Source organism: Panicum virgatum, chromosome 2N, assembly GCF_016808335.1.
Source record: "Panicum virgatum strain AP13 chromosome 2N, P.virgatum_v5, whole genome shotgun sequence".
Classification (NCBI taxonomy): Eukaryota; Viridiplantae; Streptophyta; class Magnoliopsida; order Poales; family Poaceae; genus Panicum; species Panicum virgatum.
In genome coordinates, this window is record NC_053146.1 from 52,476,013 (window position 1) to 52,494,111 (window position 18,099).

An 18,099-nucleotide genomic window follows, 5' to 3' on the forward strand; every position below is an offset into this window, starting at 1 on the left:
ATCAACGGGCCGGGCACGGGCCGTGATTTTTGACCCAAAACCCGACCCAACCCGAAAAACCCGACCCAAAGGCCAAAAAACCCGACCCAACCCGAAAAAAACCCGACCTGACACGCCCGCGCAGGGTGCACGGGCCAACCCGACCCGACCCGGTGATAGGTACGGGTCGGGCGCGGGCCGTCCTATGCGACCCGTGACCCGGCCTTGACCCGACCCGAACCCGACCCGACCCGACGTTTGCCCAGGTCTACTTCCACTAGACCAAACCAAGAAGGCTGCTGGAGAAGATGAACGGGTGGAGGGACGTGGGTGGCGGCGGACCGGAGGCCATGGCTCCGCTGTACTTCGCCCTGGCGTTGGGCTACGGCTCTGGGCCTCGGTGCGTTCTTTGTTGGCAGGCGGCGCTGCCCCAAGCTGTCGCGGCATTTAGGCCCCGTTTGGCACGGCTCACACCGGCTCCGGCTTCAGCACTGTAGCGCTACTGTAGCGCGGAGCCGGATGATCCTCCCAAACCTGGCTTAGGCGGCTTCGGTGAACAGTACGCGTGTCAGTGAGAGAAGGGAGGCGGAGCCGCTTCGGTGAACAGTGTCACTACAGTAGAGCTACAGTGATTTGGCAGTGCAGCCGGAGCCGGCGTGAGCCGTGCCAAACGGGGCCTTAATTTCGCGAGGGAGTATGATCTCATATTTATCAACCCGTTCATATTTCCAGAATAATTAGATGTGATTTATTTTAGACTCAGATTCTGTTCGCTTGGCTTGTCAACCAACTAGCCAGCAGTATTTTTCTGTCACACCAAATCAACACCAGCCACCAGCCATCAGTCAGTAAGCAGTATTTTTTTCTCATAACAAATCAAATCTATAACTCTTATATAGATCATCCCCACTAAACTGCATTAATTGCTATTTCTTTGAAATTTGGTGTAGCCACATCAGCTTGATAATTTTTAACCACTCGATCTATGATCCAACTACACCAAAGCATTTCAGATCGTGCCTCTTGCCCCTATCACTCCCACACCTGCCCGCCACGCCTGCCCGGGCTGCGCGCACCATCGCACAACAACGCCTTTCATTTTCCTCCTCGGCCTCCGCACAACAGCGCTGCCCACTCGGCTCCCTCCCTTCAGCTTCCTTCCGAGCACCACCAGCAGCCTCGGCCCACCTCCACCCCGCAGTGTAGCCCGCTATTAATGATGCAATGAAGCACACACCGCCCCCACACCACCTCTGTCCAGCAGCTCTCACCCCACACCTCTGCACAACAGCAGCCTCGCCCCTTTGCATTTCCCCTATTCATCTCAGCGCCGCCTGCTATCAATGGTCATCCACCGCCTCCACACCACCTCCGTCCAGCAGCCCTGACCATGTGCCTTTTGCGTTCTCTGTTTAATTATCCCATTCAGTTATGCGTTTCATTTGGTGCTTAATTCCCCTATTTATATTTGTGTTTGCAGTCATTTGTGGCCACGATAATGTCCTGCTCCGTCTTCATCCCATTGCTTGCTCTCCTTTTGTTCAAAGCTATTGGCCCCCAAGTCTCCCATTGCCCTTTCTGATGTAGACCTAAGCTGAACCAATCTGCACATTGGGCAAGGTAAAGTTACGTTAGGCCCTTCTACTTTGATAAGCTCTTTCAATCCCCTATGAACTGATAAATGACTTCTTTTAATTTTCAGACCCCTCTCTGTTCGTCGATAGCATTCCTTTCAATTTTTGTTCCAGCTAAGGTTTAATTTCCAAAGTGTCTCTGAATTTAAAGTTCATATTTCTTAAATTTCTATGTACACTTCATATCTCCATAACAGGAAAAGCCAACCAAAACAATCTCTCCTTCCCTGAAACGGAGCCAGAAGTGCGTCTCCGCAATGGGGCTGCTGGGTCAGCGTCACCGCCATACCGGTGGTGTTAATCATCAAGCTCGTCATAACTCATGACTCTGGCGGTGCAGGACAACTAGCGCTGCGTGGTCACACACAAAGACAGACTGCAAGCAGGCCTTTCACGGCGGACGGCGGTGCTACACGCAAGCAGCTCCGGTTCATGTTCGATGGCACGCGAGTGAAGGGTGGAGCACATGCATGGGGGTTCTCAACATGGTAAGCAGTGACAAGCTAAGGTGGATACTTATATCCATATTCTTTTAGTGATGACAAATTATATTTGCATGAATATATGGTGCCTCCTCATTCTAATTACCAGTAATTGGTCTACATCACCTCATGTATAAATAAGAAATTCTCTTTATTGTACCCACATATATCTTAACTAAATATAATAACAAAAAAATACTAAAGATCCCACAGCAAAACGCGGAGAATCACCTAGTACTAAATGATTTGATGATACATGTTTATGTTGGAAGGATACAGAGACCCTGGTTTCATACACCCAGCCTTCTTGAGGACTTGTGGCCCAACAGAGAGTACGATGAACACTGACAGAATCCACACGCATGCTTTGATGATCACTTTGCCCGTAGAACCACACTAGAATTGTTCTTCAGGTGTTTTTTTTTTGAAGAAGAAGAAGAAGAATGTTCTCTTCATGTGTTCTTACCAATTTGGGCACGAGCTGCCAACGGAACAGTGATGCGGGGCAAGCCATCCACCTTCCGCGCACCACCGCCTTTCCCCGGCCAGGACTCGCTCCAGCGGGTCGTCGTCTTCGGCGACATGGGACTCGAAGGAATTTTGACGCAGTTTTTCTCAGCTTGATGGAAACACGACAGGTGTATGAGGAATGTTGAGTACTCTATTCTGTTTGTGATGAGTGAATTGTCAACCGTGCAGTATAATCGTGTGTTTGGTCTTTGGTTGCAGGTACACGGGCGTCGAGTGTCGACAGAGAGTTGCCGTGGAGAAGCTCAGGCCGGGCGGCAGCTGTGGCGTCCACTCCTGGATCAAGGGCGCAAGCGGCGACGGAAGGCGGGTTTCTTGGTTTGCGCCACAAAACCAAGGAGGCGGACGGCGATCGAAGACGCCAAGTCGTGGAGGCATGGACGTTGGTCTCGGGACTGACGGAGACTACGCGCATCGACGGCGTCTAGGGCCTCGCTGCGGGCGAGGAGGTGACGGGCGGCGTCTAGGGCCGTCAGAAGGCCGATGAAGCGCCCCGACCCGAAGATCAAGGCTAAACCATGTATTAATTACCGAATAAGGTCTCCGGCATAATACATGTTACATCAAGTGGAGTCCAGAGTCATACAGAGCTTTATTTAACACGTACATGAGGAGTAAAGTGACAACACAAAACTACACAGAACAACCATAAGATAACAACTAGCATAACAACATGCAGGACTAGCTCTTCATCCATCACGGCTCCACTCGATCAGCTTGGGTGCGGACACGATCTACTCGTAGTCTTCTGGCACAAAGTCAGGATCCTCTGGAGAAAAATCAACAGGGGTGAGTACAAAAGTACTCAGCAAGCTCCACCTCACCCTACGGGAGGGGAAATGACATGCACGACGCATAATAAGCACATTCTACTAATAATGCAGCTAATGGTATGCAACTCTTCCCGACACAACTCACAATAGGTAGCTCACTAGTTGTCAGGACCACACCGTAGCCTGTCCATACCGTGGACACGGACCATTCGAATGGATTATACACTCTGCAGAGGTCGTACACTGTACCCACACGCTCGGCTGCCCATACAAACTCATGTGGTCGTACTGAAAGTAAGCTAGGTGAGATGTCAAAACAACTCGGTCCTTATGGTTCACCAGGGCAGCAATCATCCCTCAACATATCAACTCGAGCCTACCACCACGGTAGCACTCACCTGCCAGTCTACCACCACGGTAGCGCCGGCTCCAGCATACCCAGCTGCCCTAGCCTCATCCAAAACCCTTCATATCCTAGTCTCAACTCTGGATATGCATAACTACTCATATGCATGTATGAGCACACTCAATCACTCAAGTACTGGTATATGTAATCGATCCTAGACCCAGGCTACAGCTAAACGTCCTCACATGGGTGCAACCGCTCACGTAGGGGTCGATGAAACTTGCCTTCGCTTGCGTACGCGTCGTTGGCGGCGGCTTCCTGCTCGTGGTACGGGTCTTCTGGCTCCTTGGCGGGCTCCTCCTCGGTCACTCCATGATCTACGGGCGAGAACGGCACAACCGGCAAACAAACACAAGCAAGCAATAAGCTCAAATGGAGATGAAAATAGGAGGAAAAAGAGTTACGTGAAAAGGAGTTGATATGAAGGAGATTTTGAGTTTACAGTATTGATTGGTAGAATGATTTGGATTAAGTGCTCACGGCCTGGGGGTGTTTTGGGTCTTTATTAGTGGAGTTAATGGTCGGGGGAGCTGCCTGCCATCTCACCTTGGCGTGGAACAGCTCGAGGAAGAGGACCAATTGTTGGAGCTTCGTCTCGTGAGTGAGCTGGGCTCGGAAGGAGTAGTTCAGCTGGCGGAGCGAAGCGGCTCGGTGTGCTTGGGCTGGTGACGGGGCTCGTCACGGCCTCGCTCCTTTTATAGGCGAGGAAAGCAGCAGCGGCGTCGCGCAAGGACGGGCGACGGCGTGGGCTGCGGCAGCTTGTCGTCAACGCGAACAGTGGCAGCGCTGAAGGCGCGAGCGCCGAGGCGGCAAAGCCGGCGAGGGCGCTGCAGCGGCGTGGGCGAGGTGGGGACGCGGGAGTGGGCGGCACGGCATGATGCCGGCGGCAGTGCGCGGTCCCGTCGTGGGGCCGGCATGTCGCGCGTGCGCGAGCGAGAGCGAGCGCGGGTGAGGACAGCAGGGTGGGGGCCGGGCTGCTGTGTGGGTGCGGGTGAGGCGGTTCGGCGGAAAATATCTCGGCCGGCACTGTGCGTGGCGACCCTGATTTATGGCGAGGTGGGTGCTGCCATGACCGGTCTTTTCAAGGTCAATGGTGTGGGTACTCTGTGGCTTCCAGGGAATGATGAAGTTATGGCAAAGGAGGTAGGCGCTGTCATGATTGTCTGGGAATTATGGCATGGTATGGTGACTCGAGAGGCTTTTATGAAAAGAGACGAGATGATTTTTGTCGTAGGTGCAAGCATGCGTATGCTGGTTATTGGAGGGAACAAATGTACTAACGCAAGGCAAGAGTAAAAATAGTTTACCTAGTAGTTATGTAATACCTCGTTAGTATTATTTTACGTTACTAGTTTAATTGCAACATAAGTTTTATTTTAGTGATTGATGGAAATTGAGGCAGCCCTACTAAGTTGAGGATCTACACCAACTCACTTCAGAGTCGGTCAGCTTCTAGTTACTTAGTGTACCGGGTCCTTTTTGACGGCAGAGCCACCTTTTGCTTCCGGGAGGCAGAGCCTACCAACAGATGAAGCTGGCTTCTGGGTGGCAGAGCCAACCTTCGATGAAGCCCAGACCCTTTTGTGATCCCGGGTGGCAGAGCCAACCTTCGATGGATCACAACTTATACACTAAGTACTTAAATTTAACCGGGAGACTAACACTTATAAAGACGCTTACCTTAATGAAGCAACAAAGGAACACACACCTAGCACACTCTACCTATGCTCACTTCTACCATGCCCTTGGATGTGTGTGGGATGGAGTGGAGTAGTATGGCATGGCAAGGGGTGGCACCCTCCTTATATAGGCACCCATACCCTCTTGGATGAGTGACACTTGTCACAATCTAGGAAGCTCCATACAAATATCTAAGTTCCATACAAATATCTAATTCTAGAAAATTCTAAATTTTACCATGACAAGAAAATATCCAAGCTTCTTGTCTTCTTATGATTCTTGTGGAACATTCTAGAACCTTGTCATGGTGACCAAAATTATGCCGTGGTTTATCCTTATTTTTATAGAACCTTCTAGAAGTTTGCATTATAAATTTCAACACTCCCCCTTAATCATGATGAAAACTGGGATGTTACAAACCTACCCCACTTAGGTTGAATCTCGTCCCCGAGATTCAGCTTCACCACTAAAGAGACTGGGAAACTCAGCTCGGAGCGCGTCTTCTCTCTCCCAGGTTGCTTCTGCTTCCGAATGCCTGCTCCGCTGAACTCGACAAATCCTGACTTCTGAGTTGCGGGTCCTTCGCGTCACAGTGTCCAGAATTTTTACTGGTACCTCTTGATATCTGAGATCATCCTGCAGGTCGATTGTCTCTGGGGCCACTTGTTCTTCTGGTACTCGCAGGCACTTTCTGAGTTGGGACACATGAAATACATCGTGTACATCTGACATCTCTGCTGGTAACTGAAGTTTATAGGCTACCGCTCCCACTTTCTTGATAATTGGGAAAGGTCCAATGTAACGTGGGGCCAACTTCCCTCGTACCTGGAATCTGCGTGTGCCGCGAATTGGGGAAACTTTAAGGTACACATAGTCTCCAACTTCGAAGGTGAGAGTACATCTTCTTTTATCGGCATAACTTTTCTGGCGGGATTGAGCTGCCTTTAGATTCTCTCTGATTTCTGCTATCTTGTCTTCTGCTTCTTTAATAAAATCTGGGCCCTCAATAATGCGGTCACCGACTTCGGTCCACATGAGAGGTGTGCGACACTTCCTCCCGTAGAGGGCTTCAAACGGCGACATCTTTAAGCTTGACTGGTAGCTGTTGTTGTAAGAGAACTCTGCATATGGCAAACTGTCTTCCCAATTTTTGCCATAAGTAAGAACACAGGCTCTTAGCATGTCTTCAAGGATCTGATTAACTCTTTCGGTCTGGCCATCAGTCTGAGGATGATAGGCTGAACTGAAGTCCAACTTTGTACCAAGTGCTTCATGTAACCTGCTCCAGAATCTCGAAGTGAACTGGGTGCCTCTATCTGACACAATCCTCTTAGGTACTCCATGCAACTTCACAATACGCTCAATATATAATTTGGCTAATCTATCACCTCCATAAGTGGTACGCACTGGGATGAAGTGAGCCACTTTAGTGAGTCGATCAACAATTACCCAACTGAGTCATGACCACTCTGGGTTCTTGGTAAACCGGTGATAAAATCCATACTAACTTCATCCCACTTCCATACTGGGATCGGCAACGGCTGGAGTAATCCACTGGGCTTCTGATGCTCTGCCTTAACCCTATTGCACACATCACAATGAGCGACAAATCGAGCGATATCCCCCTTCATACCATTCCACCAATACTTCTCCTTAAGGTCTAGGTACATTTTTGTAGTGCCAGGGTGAATGGAATAGGCTGAGTTATGGGCTTCATCCAAGATGGTCCTGCGGAAATGACCTTGCTTAGGCACACATAATCTCTTCTTGAACCACAAGACTCCATCTTTATCTACTCTGAAATCTGGGGCTTTGCCTTCACTGTTGCGATCTTTAATCCATACCAATCTTTTATCCTCCATCTGAGCCTCCTTTATCTGGTCATCCAGGACGGGATAGACACTAAGGTTATAGTTGCAAGAGCGGTGTACAACCCTTAGGTTCAACTTCCTCATTTCTTCACTCAGCTCTGGGGCTTGTGTGACTAAGTGATGGCAATATGCTTTACGACTGAGCGCATCAGCCACCACATTAGCCTTTCCAGGGTGGTAATGAATTTCCAAATCATAGTCTTTGATCAACTCCAACCATCTTCTCTGTCTAAGGTTGAGGTCTGACTGGGTGAAAATGTACTTCAGGCTCTTGTGATCCGTGTAGATTTCACACTTATTCCCAATCAGATAATGTCTCCAAATCTTGAGGGCATGCACCACTGCAGCTAACTCCAAGTCATGGGTGGGGTAGTTCTGTTCATGTGTTCTCAACTGTCTTGAGGCATAAGCTACAACTCTTCCTTCTTGCATAAGCACACAACCCAATCCTTGTCGGGATGCGTCGCAATAAACGACAAAGCTCTTCTGATTATCTGGCAAAACTAGCACTGGGGCAGAAGTTAGTCGCCTCTTCAACTCTTGAAAGCTTCTCTCGCAAGCTTCAGACCAAACAAACTTCGTGTCCTTCCGGAGTAACTCAGTCATAGGCCGGGCTATCTTAGAGAAACCTTCGATGAATCTCCGGTAATAGCCGGCTAATCCCAAGAAACTCCTAATCTCCGAGGCTGAGGTTGGTTGCTTCCATTCTGATACTGCATTGACCTTTTCTGGGTCCACTTCAACACCTTCAGCTGTTAAGACATGACCCAGAAAACTGACTCTCTGCAGCCAGAATTCACACTTACTAAACTTGGCATACAACTGGTGTTTTCTGAGCTTTCCCAGCACAATTCTGAGATGTTGTCCATGCTCCTCAGCACTCTTAGAGTAGACCAGTATGTCATCTATGAATACCACGACAAACCGATCTAACTCTTCCATAAACACCTTATTCATGAGGGTCATGAAAAAGGCAGGGGCATTAGTCAGACCAAAAGGCATCACTGTGAACTCATACTGGCCATAACGGGTCCTGAAGGCTGTCTTGGAGATGTCCTCTTGTCGCACTCTAAGCTGATGATAAACTGACCTTAAATCTATCTTCGAGAAGAACTTAGCTCCCTTCAGCTGATCAAATAGGTCATCAATCCGAGGCAGAGGGTACTTGTTCTTGATGGTGACTGCATTCAGATCACGGTAGTCCACACAAAGTCTCATGCTTCCATCTTTCTTCTTCACAAAGAGCACTGGGGCTCCCCAAGGAGAAGCAGCGGGTCTAATAAATCCCTTTTGTTGAAGTTCCTCAAGCTGCTTCTTCAACTCGGCAAGCTCTGGGGCTGCTAACCGATAAGCATTCTTTGCTATAGGCTTGGTTCCAGGGACTAAGTCAATAGTGAACTCTACATCTCTTTCTGGAGGCATACCGGGTAATTCATCTGGGAACACATCTGCGAACTCCCGAACTATTGGCACCTCTTCTGGGGATTCTGCTTGGATATGGTTCACTATGGAGTCTGACAGGCTAGGCTGGATTTGGCATGTGACTGTTAACCCTTGGCGGTTGGTGACTGTCACTGCTCTCTCAGCACAGGCTATGTTTCCGCGGTGCTTGGTGAGCCAGTCCATACCGAGTATGACATCTATCCCTTTGGAAGTAAGGACTACTAGGTCGGCAAGGAATACTACCCCACTTAGGTTTATAGGGATATCTAAAACACCTAAGTGGCAAGGTATATGACCTCCAGGGAAACGGGTTATTAGTGGCCTCTTAAGGGCTATAGTAGGTATATCATGCTTTTCCACAAAGTGGGAGGATATAAAGGAATGCGATGCTCCAGAATCAAAAAGCACTGAGGCTAGAGCTGATTGGACCAGAAACTCACCGAGAATCACTCCTGGTGCATCCTCTGCTTATTCAACATTCACATGATTCACTTTTGCCTTGCCGAAGGACTGCTGCTGGCTCTTAGCTGGTGTTGCACGGTTGGCTCCAGTCGGCTGCTTTGGTCCTTGAACAGAGTTGGAGAAAATAGAAGGGGCGGGCTGATTGAGATACGGACAGTTGGCCTTGTAGTGTCCGGCTTCGCGGCAGTGGAAACAGGTCTTCGCATCGGTCACTTGACTTCCACCAGACGGTTGGTTACGGAGGGTATTCTGGGTCTTCATAACAGGAGCTGACTGAGTAGGCTTCTGGAAAGAACCGGGCTGCGCTTTGAATGAAAAGGCACCCTGGCTCCTTGGGCCTGAGTGAGCCGGATACTGGGTCCTCTGGAACTTCTCCAACTGCTGGGGCTTCTTACTTTCAAACCGACGTTTGCGCTCACTGAGCTCTGCCTTCCTGTTTCTCTCAATGGTGATGGCCCTATTGACCATAGCATTAAAGTCACTGTGGGTGGTGACTTCAACCAAGGTCCTGATTTCAGGGTTAAGCCCACCAAGAAAGGCTTCTTGCTTCTTCCCGTCATCATTGATATCCTCTGGTGCATAACGAGACAACTCTGTGAACTTATGAAGATACTCTGTCACAGTCATACCACCTTGACGAAGCTTTCTGAACTCATCCCTCTTGAGCTTCATAACACTGCTGGGAATGTGATGTTCTCTGAAGATCTTGACAAAGTCAGTCCATACCATCTCGTTAGCATTTTCATTTATTTCCCGGTAACTCTGCCACCAAGCAAGGGCTGGTCCCTTTAACTGCTGTACTGCGAGCAAAACCTTGTCTCTATCATCTGCATCGACCACTTCAAGCTTCATTTCAATTTCTCGCAGCCAATCATCTGCCTCAATAGGGTTATCAGATCCTCCAAACTTAGGTGGCTGCAGGCGGTTGAAATCTGCAATTCTACTGCCATTGCCATTATGATGCATTGCAGGTCTATTGTTGCCAGGATTGCCTTGAGCTTGTGCTGTGAGAGTGGTCACAAGAACTTGAAGGAGTTGGTTCTGCTGCTGCAGTATGGCTGCCAAGTCAATGGGTGCTGGGGCACGGGGAGGTAGCGGCGGTAGTTGTCCATTTTCTGGTGCTTCCGGGGCTACATTCAGAGGGGCTTGGTTTCTCGGGTTGACCTCGTCACCGTCTTCCTGAGCATGGAGTCCCTGGATTCGGCTCGAGCGACGAGACATCTACGGTCAAGGAGGGCAAGATTAGGTGACTCCCCTAGTATAATGCTGGGGTATATTTGTATATATAAAATATTTTGTACCGCACAATGCACACAAACAAATCATTCAAGCACCAAACAAGCATTCATTCAAACAAGCAGGGATACATGACACGACGGATTACAATGATGCGGCTCGACTTTTAAGGGTCGGCCGGGACGACTCGACTACTGAACCCTACAACACGGTCTTCGGGGTCACTGTTTCCGGGATCTCGGGGAGATGCGGGAGGCGTGGGCGGCACTGATTCACAAATCCTCCTGCGTGGTTGGGACGAGGAACATAGCGGAATTCCCTCTAGGATTGCCAGCTCCGCGGTAGTCCTGGGATGGCGTTCCTTGCGCTTGGCACGGTCCACTAGGTAGACACCCCTAAGGAGCTGACTGTGGCGATCTGCCTGCTCCCTAAGGTTCCCTTCGGCCATGGCAAGGCGGCTTTCAGCTTCGGCTGCTCGGGCTTCTGCCTGGGCTACAGCCAGTTTAGCCCTACGCCAACGGGACTCCGCTTCCTCAGCACGCTGGATTAAATCTCTCACACGCTGATGCAGTTGGTCGCCAGACATAGCGACAACTGTGGGGTTCTTCTCTGTCCCTGCGGGGCTCTCCAAGTTGCGGATCCTCGCCGCCCAAGCAGGACGGCTACGGTCCAGCGGTGGAAAGTACTTCATGGGAGTGGAACCCAAGTGCCATTCAAACATCTGGCACAGGTACCGCAGCGCCTTGCGAGCTGCAAGTTGAATGGTGTCAGGCATACGGGCTCCAGTGGCGGTGACGCTCCAGGGTTGCATCTCCAAGTACTTATCACTGGCACCAATATGGATAGTGACCTCACAACTTTCGGTGCCATGCTCCACGAACTCGCGACCTACGTACTCCGGTCGTTCCGGAATACCAAGTCGCATCGTGGCAGCATAAAGCACCCTGGGGAATCCATCTTCGTTGATGCAGTAGGTGGTGGTCCAGTCATCCGCCATCTGATTTTCAAGGGTAGGGTTAGCATAACAAGGATAAAGTTTAAGGAGTAATATATTTTCAAGGATTGACCATCCTAGGGCTCCTACGGTCATCGTTTACTACCGGTTCGCGTCCTACAGCCAAGCATGGCTCTGATACCACCTGAAGCGCCCCGACCCGAAGATCAAGGCTAAACCATGTATTAATTACCGAATAAGGTCTCCGGCATAATACATGTTACATCAAGTGGAGTCCAGAGTCATACAGAGCTTTATTTAACACGTACATGAGGAGTAAAGTGACAACACAAAGCTACACAGAACAACCATAGGATAACAACTAGCATAGTGACATGCAGGACTAGCTCTTCATCCATCACGGCTCCACTCGATCAGCTTGGGTGCGGACACGATCTACTCGTAGTCTTCTGGCACAAAGTCAGGATCCTCTGGAGAAAAATCAACAGGGGTGAGTACAAAAGTACTCAGCAAGCTCCACCTCACCCTACGGGAGGGGAAATGACATGCACGACGCATAATAAGCACATTCTACTAATAATGCAGCTAATGGTATGCAACTCTTCCCGACACAACTCACAATAGGTAGCTCACTAGTTGTCAGGACCACACCGTAGCCTGTCCATACCGTGGACACGGACCATTCGAATGGATTATACACTCTGCAGAGGTCGTACACTGTACCCACACGCTCGGCTGCCCATACAAACTCATGTGGTCGTACTGAAAGTAAGCTAGGTGAGATGTCAAAACAACTCGGTCCTTATGGTTCACCAGGGCAGCAATCATCCCTCAACATATCAACTCGAGCCTACCACCACGGTAGCACTCACCTGCCAGTCTACCACCACGGTAGCGCCGGCTCCAGCATACCCAGCTGCCCTAGCCTCATCCAAAATCCTTCATATCCTAGTCTCAACTCTGGATATGCATAACTACTCATATGCATGTATGAGCACACTCAATCACTCAAGTACTGGTATATGTAATCGATCCTAGACCCAGGCTACAGCTAAACGTCCTCACATGGGTGCAACCGCTCACGTAGGGGTCGATGAAACTTGCCTTCGCTTGCGTACGCGTCGTTGGCGGCGGCTTCCTGCTCGTGGTACGGGTCTTCTGGCTCCTTGGCGGGCTCCTCCTCGGTCACTCCGTGATCTACGGGCGAGAACGGCACAACCGGCAAACAAACACAAGCAAGCAATAAGCTCAAATGGAGATGAAAATAGGAGGAAAAAGAGTTACGTGAAAAGGAGTTGATATGAAGGAGATTTTGAGTTTACAGTATTGATTGGTAGAATGATTTGGATTAAGTGCTCACGGCCTGGGGGTGTTTTGGGCCTTTATTAGTGGAGTTAATGGTCGGGGGAGCTGCCTGCCATCTCACCTTGGCGTGGAACAGCTCGAGGAAGAGGACCAATTGTTGGAGCTTCGTCTCGTGAGTGAGCTGGGCTCGGAAGGAGTAGTTCAGCTGGCGGAGCGAAGCGGCTCGGTGTGCTTGGGCTGGTGACGGGGCTCGTCACGGCCTCGCTCCTTTTATAGGCGAGGAAAGCAGCAGCGGCGTCGCGCAAGGACGGGCGACGGCGTGGGCTGCGGCAGCTTGTCGTCAACGCGAACAGTGGCAGCGCTGAAGGCGCGAGCGCCGAGGCGGCAAAGCCGGCGAGGGCGCTGCAGCGGCGTGGGCGAGGTGGGGACGCGGGAGTGGGCGGCACGGCATGATGCCGGCGGCAGTGCGCGGTCCCGTCGTGGGGCCGGCATGTCGCGCGTGCGCGAGCGAGAGCGAGCGCGGGTGAGGACAGCAGGGTGGGGGCCGGGCTGCTGTGTGGGTGCGGGTGAGGCGGTTCGGCGGAAAATATCTCGGCCGGCACTGTGCGTGGCGACCCTGATTTATGGCGAGGTGGGTGCTGCCATGACCGGTCTTTTCAAGGTCAATGGTGTGGGTACTCTGTGGCTTCCAGGGAATGATGAAGTTATGGCAAAGGAGGTAGGCGCTGTCATGATTGTCTGGGAATTATGGCATGGTATGGTGACTCGAGAGGCTTTTATGAAAAGAGACGAGATGATTTTTGTCGTAGGTGCAAGCATGCGTATGCTGGTTATTGGAGGGAACAAATGTACTAACGCAAGGCAAGAGTAAAAATAGTTTACCTAGTAGTTATGTAATACCTCGTTAGTATTATTTTACGTTACTAGTTTAATTGCAACATAAGTTTTATTTTAGTGATTGATGGAAATTGAGGCAGCCCTACTAAGTTGAGGATCTACACCAACTCACTTCAGAGTCGGTCAGCTTCTAGTTACTTAGTGTACCGGGTCCTTTTTGACGGCAGAGCCACCTTTTGCTTCCGGGAGGCAGAGCCTACCAACAGATGAAGCTGGCTTCTGGGTGGCAGAGCCAACCTTCGATGAAGCCCAGACCCTTTTGTGATCCCGGGTGGCAGAGCCAACCTTCGATGGATCACAACTTATACACTAAGTACTTAAATTTAACCGGGAGACTAACACTTATAAAGACGCTTACCTTAATGAAGCAACAAAGGAACACACACCTAGCACACTCTACCTATGCTCACTTCTACCATGCCCTTGGATGTGTGTGGGATGGAGTGGAGTAGTATGGCATGGCAAGGGGTGGCACCCTCCTTATATAGGCACCCATACCCTCTTGGATGAGTGACACTTGTCACAATCTAGGAAGCTCCATACAAATATCTAAGTTCCATACAAATATCTAATTCTAGAAAATTCTAAATTTTACCATGACAAGAAAATATCCAAGCTTCTTGTCTTCTTATGATTCTTGTGGAACATTCTAGAACCTTGTCATGGTGACCAAAATTATGCCATGATTTATCCTTATTTTTATAGAACCTTCTAGAAGTTTGTATTATAAATTTCAACACTCCCCCTTAATCATGATGAAAACTGGGATGTTACAGCCGAGGCGGGAACGGCGTCTAGGGCCACGGCGTGGAGGCGGGAATCTTCCAGCGCGTGGAGTTTTGGCGGTTTTCTCAAAATCGACCATCTACCCGGGTTTCGCGGACCCCCCAAAACCGCGAACCGGATCTTCATCCACACGGCGGCATCGCGTAGAAGACTTCGACTCGAAGATAGAACCTCGACCGTCGGATGAGTCCTTGTATCTTTTTCCGGTTTTACCCCTACGGACTTTCTAGTGCCTAATTAAGTCTAGGGATAGTTTAGTCTTTAGAGGTTAAGAGTTGTTGAGGTTAAATACCCCCTCACCCCATCTCTATCTGACTCTTCTTTTGTCCAGTGAGCAGCACGCCACCCCTCTTCCTGGCGCCCTTCTCCTCTTTCTCTCTTCCTCCCTCTCCCCTCTAGGAAATAGAGGTATGGATTGTTGAGATTTTTGTACTAAGATTTGACGGGAAAGGAGGCCCTTCTCTCCTTGTGCCCTCCGGGGTTTTGACTTCGATTCAATTTCGTTCATCTTGTGCCTCGTTTGGTTGAAATCCGATTTTCTTTTGTCAATTCTTGAGCACGAGATGATGGGCTACTTCTTGATGACTTTCGTGACTCCTTGGAGTGATCCTAATCCATCTAGCCTAGTGCTACAATCCCCGGAATCACGAGTCTCCACGAATCGGAGTTTTTGCGTTCTAGAGAAAACTCCGCTTTTGCTCCGATTTCTTTCGATTCCTCTCAATCCGTGAGGACTTTCGTCGAAATCTTTTGGGGATGTGTTCTTGAAGTCATTATCTTCGTCACCCCAAAATTTGAGCTCCTTTAGACTTGATTTGATCGTCCAATCGTCAAGTTTTTCAAAGTTCGCGGGCTGGAAAAACCCTGTTCTGCTCGGGCAGGATTTTTCGTTATCGCCGGTTGAACCGACGATCACATTCTTTTGCGTCGGATCAACTAGTGAGCGAAGTTTTCACGTGTTAGGGTTTTTGGGGTTTTCTGTGGTTGCACCGGTGCATCAAAAGCGTCATGCATCGGATCAACCGGTGTTACTACTGGATTTGCGTTTTCGCTCCTTCGACCGGCGTATAGATTTTCCTAGACGTCGGTTAAACCGGTGCTCGTTAAGAGCGTTTTGCAGTCCCTCTGGACAACTGCACCGGCGATAGGATTTGATTTTGTCGGATCATCCGGTGTGTGCTAACACCGGTTGAACCGACGCCGTGTCAAACTCCACATCGGATCAACCGGTGCTCGTTTCTCTATGCTGCCGGCTCTGCTCATCGGTTGAACCGACGCTGTACAAATTGTGCGTCGGATCAACCGGTGTGTTATACCGTGCTGGTTTCTTGTGCTGTTTTACGGTGTTTGCTTCCGCGTTGGATCTTGGTTGTTCCTAGGGCTTTCTTGTGTTGGTGTAGCTCCACCATATCTACTCCACACTGTGCCTAGGACTCTAGGGTTGGGCGTGGTCTTTGGGACTAAGCCGTTCTTTCCGATCGCAAGAAATTTGAATCGGCTCCCATTCACCTCTCTGGTCGCCCCTTCTGTCCCTCAGTGTAGATGACGATGCATTTCCCCTTGCCAGAGGCAACGAGACGGAAGCAACGAGCTCGCCGGCTTCCAGCCCGGGGCGCAGGTGACCACCGACCGGTACGGTTGATCAATGACTTGGACCTGGCCAACTACGACGCCGTGTTCCACATCGGCGACCTCTCCTACGCCAACGGCTTCCTCGCGCAGTGGGACCAGTTCCACCGCGCAGATCGAGCCCATCGCCTCCAGGTCCAGGGTGCCGTGCATAGTGGCAAGGCCCGTTCGATCCTACATTCCTACTGCAAAATTCTAGCCGTTTCTGAAGAAGAATCTCGATCTGAAGCTAAACTTGTGTGTGTGGTGCGAGATGCGTGTGCAGCGGCAACCGCGAGAGGACGTACCACGACACGGGGGGACGACTCTGCAGTCTACACCGGCAACGACTCCCGCGGCGAGTGCGGCGCGCCGGCGGAGAACCGGGGCAAGCTCTGGTACGCGGCGGACCACGGCATGTTCCGGTTCTGGGTCGGCGACACGGAGCCCAACTGGTGGCCGGGGTCGGAGCAGCACGCGTTCCTGGAGCGGTGCTTCGCGTCGGCGGACCGGAAGCACCAGCCGTGGCTGGTGTTCGCGGCGCACCCGCCCGCTGGCGCTGGGCTACTCCTCCTATGTCCTCCAACGACTTCTACGCCGCGGAGGGCCCTGATGGGCCTGTGGCAGAAGCACCGCGTCCACCTCGCCTTCTACGTGCACGTCCACAACTACGAGCGCACCTACGGACCCGATACGAGAGCACATGCATGGACGGGGAGACCAAGGACGACAAGAGCACTAGCAGCTACTCCGGCGCGATGAGCGGGACGCCGGGACGATCCACATGGGTGGCCGGCACGGGCGGCGCCAAGCTGCGGGACAACTCCGCGGGGCCGTGGCCGCAGTGGAGCGTGGCCCGGGACGACAACGGACAAGAGATTCGGGTACGTGAAGCTCACGGCCGACGACCACTCGTCGCTGCGGGTGGAGTTCATTCACAGCGAGTCAGCGACGAGCCGACGACGGCGCCGCGCCCGACGCGTTCAACATCACCAGGGACTATACAAGGACGTCCTGGAGTGCACGGTCGACAGCTGCGCGCCCCACAGCATGGCTATAGCTGACATTAGGAGCAGATCATAGTACTTGAGAACGGTTGCAGCTGGAACGACGCGGCCATGTGTGATTCATCAATCATCATCATGCAGGGATTGATTATACACAGATTTGCTCTTTCCTGTAAATTCTGCGTTCCATGCATAGCCTTAGGCCCTTAGTAATATTTTTTTCGTCAGTTTAACAATCAGTGGTACACATTTTGACATCTTCAGAGACTCTACATTAAGCTTTTGCGTGATAACCTTTACGTTAGTTTCGTAGGCTACTAAAATTTTCAAACTGTTCATTTTTAGGCCTCTATTGTCCTTAATTAAGTTGAAAATTGTCCCTGAGTTGATTGGAAGTTGGAATGATGATCAGCGTCAAAGTAGGAAATGCCCACTTTGCCATTGTTCAATATGACTAAAGAAAAGATGCGAGGAACTTCACAATGGACTGTACAATTTATTCTTTCATCTATCGTCTTCATTTTTTAGACAAGTCGTATCGGTTAGAGCAACTCCAAAAGATTGATTTTTTCCTTTCCCCTTTCTCATTTTATAGGGGAATCTCCCATCACAATTTTAGCTTATTGGGGAGATGTGCTCCAGCAGATTGGTTTTTTTCTTTCCCCTTTAATTCATGAGTGGCCAAGATCTTTTCATGCATGTGGATCTTGTGGTTAGGAAAGAATGGATAGAAAGGGAGAAGGTGGAATTCCCCTTTAAAAAGGGGAGAGGGGAGGAAAATAAAGGGAAAAGGGAAAATCAATTTGTTGGAGCTAAATTCCCCCCCCCCCCCCCCCCCCCCTAAATCCCCTTTTATGTCTAAAAAGTGAAAAAGGAAAAAGGAGAAAATCAATCTGTTGGAGTTGCTCTTAGATGGAAAAAGCGACACCACTGTCTCGTGATAGAATGGGGCATCAATTTCTTCGAAGACTGGAAGCCCGGAAACTTTCATCGGAGAAATTATAAAACATCAACACCTAGACTAACTCACATGAACTTGAACGTCAC

General features: G+C 50.3%; 1 pseudogene; it reads left to right on the plus strand.

Annotated features, from left to right (window-relative positions):
• Positions 1-1,870: 1,870 nt before the first annotated feature.
• On the plus strand, positions 1,871-17,128 carry LOC120662752 (annotated as a pseudogene).
• The last annotated feature ends 971 nt before the right edge of the window (positions 17,129-18,099 follow it).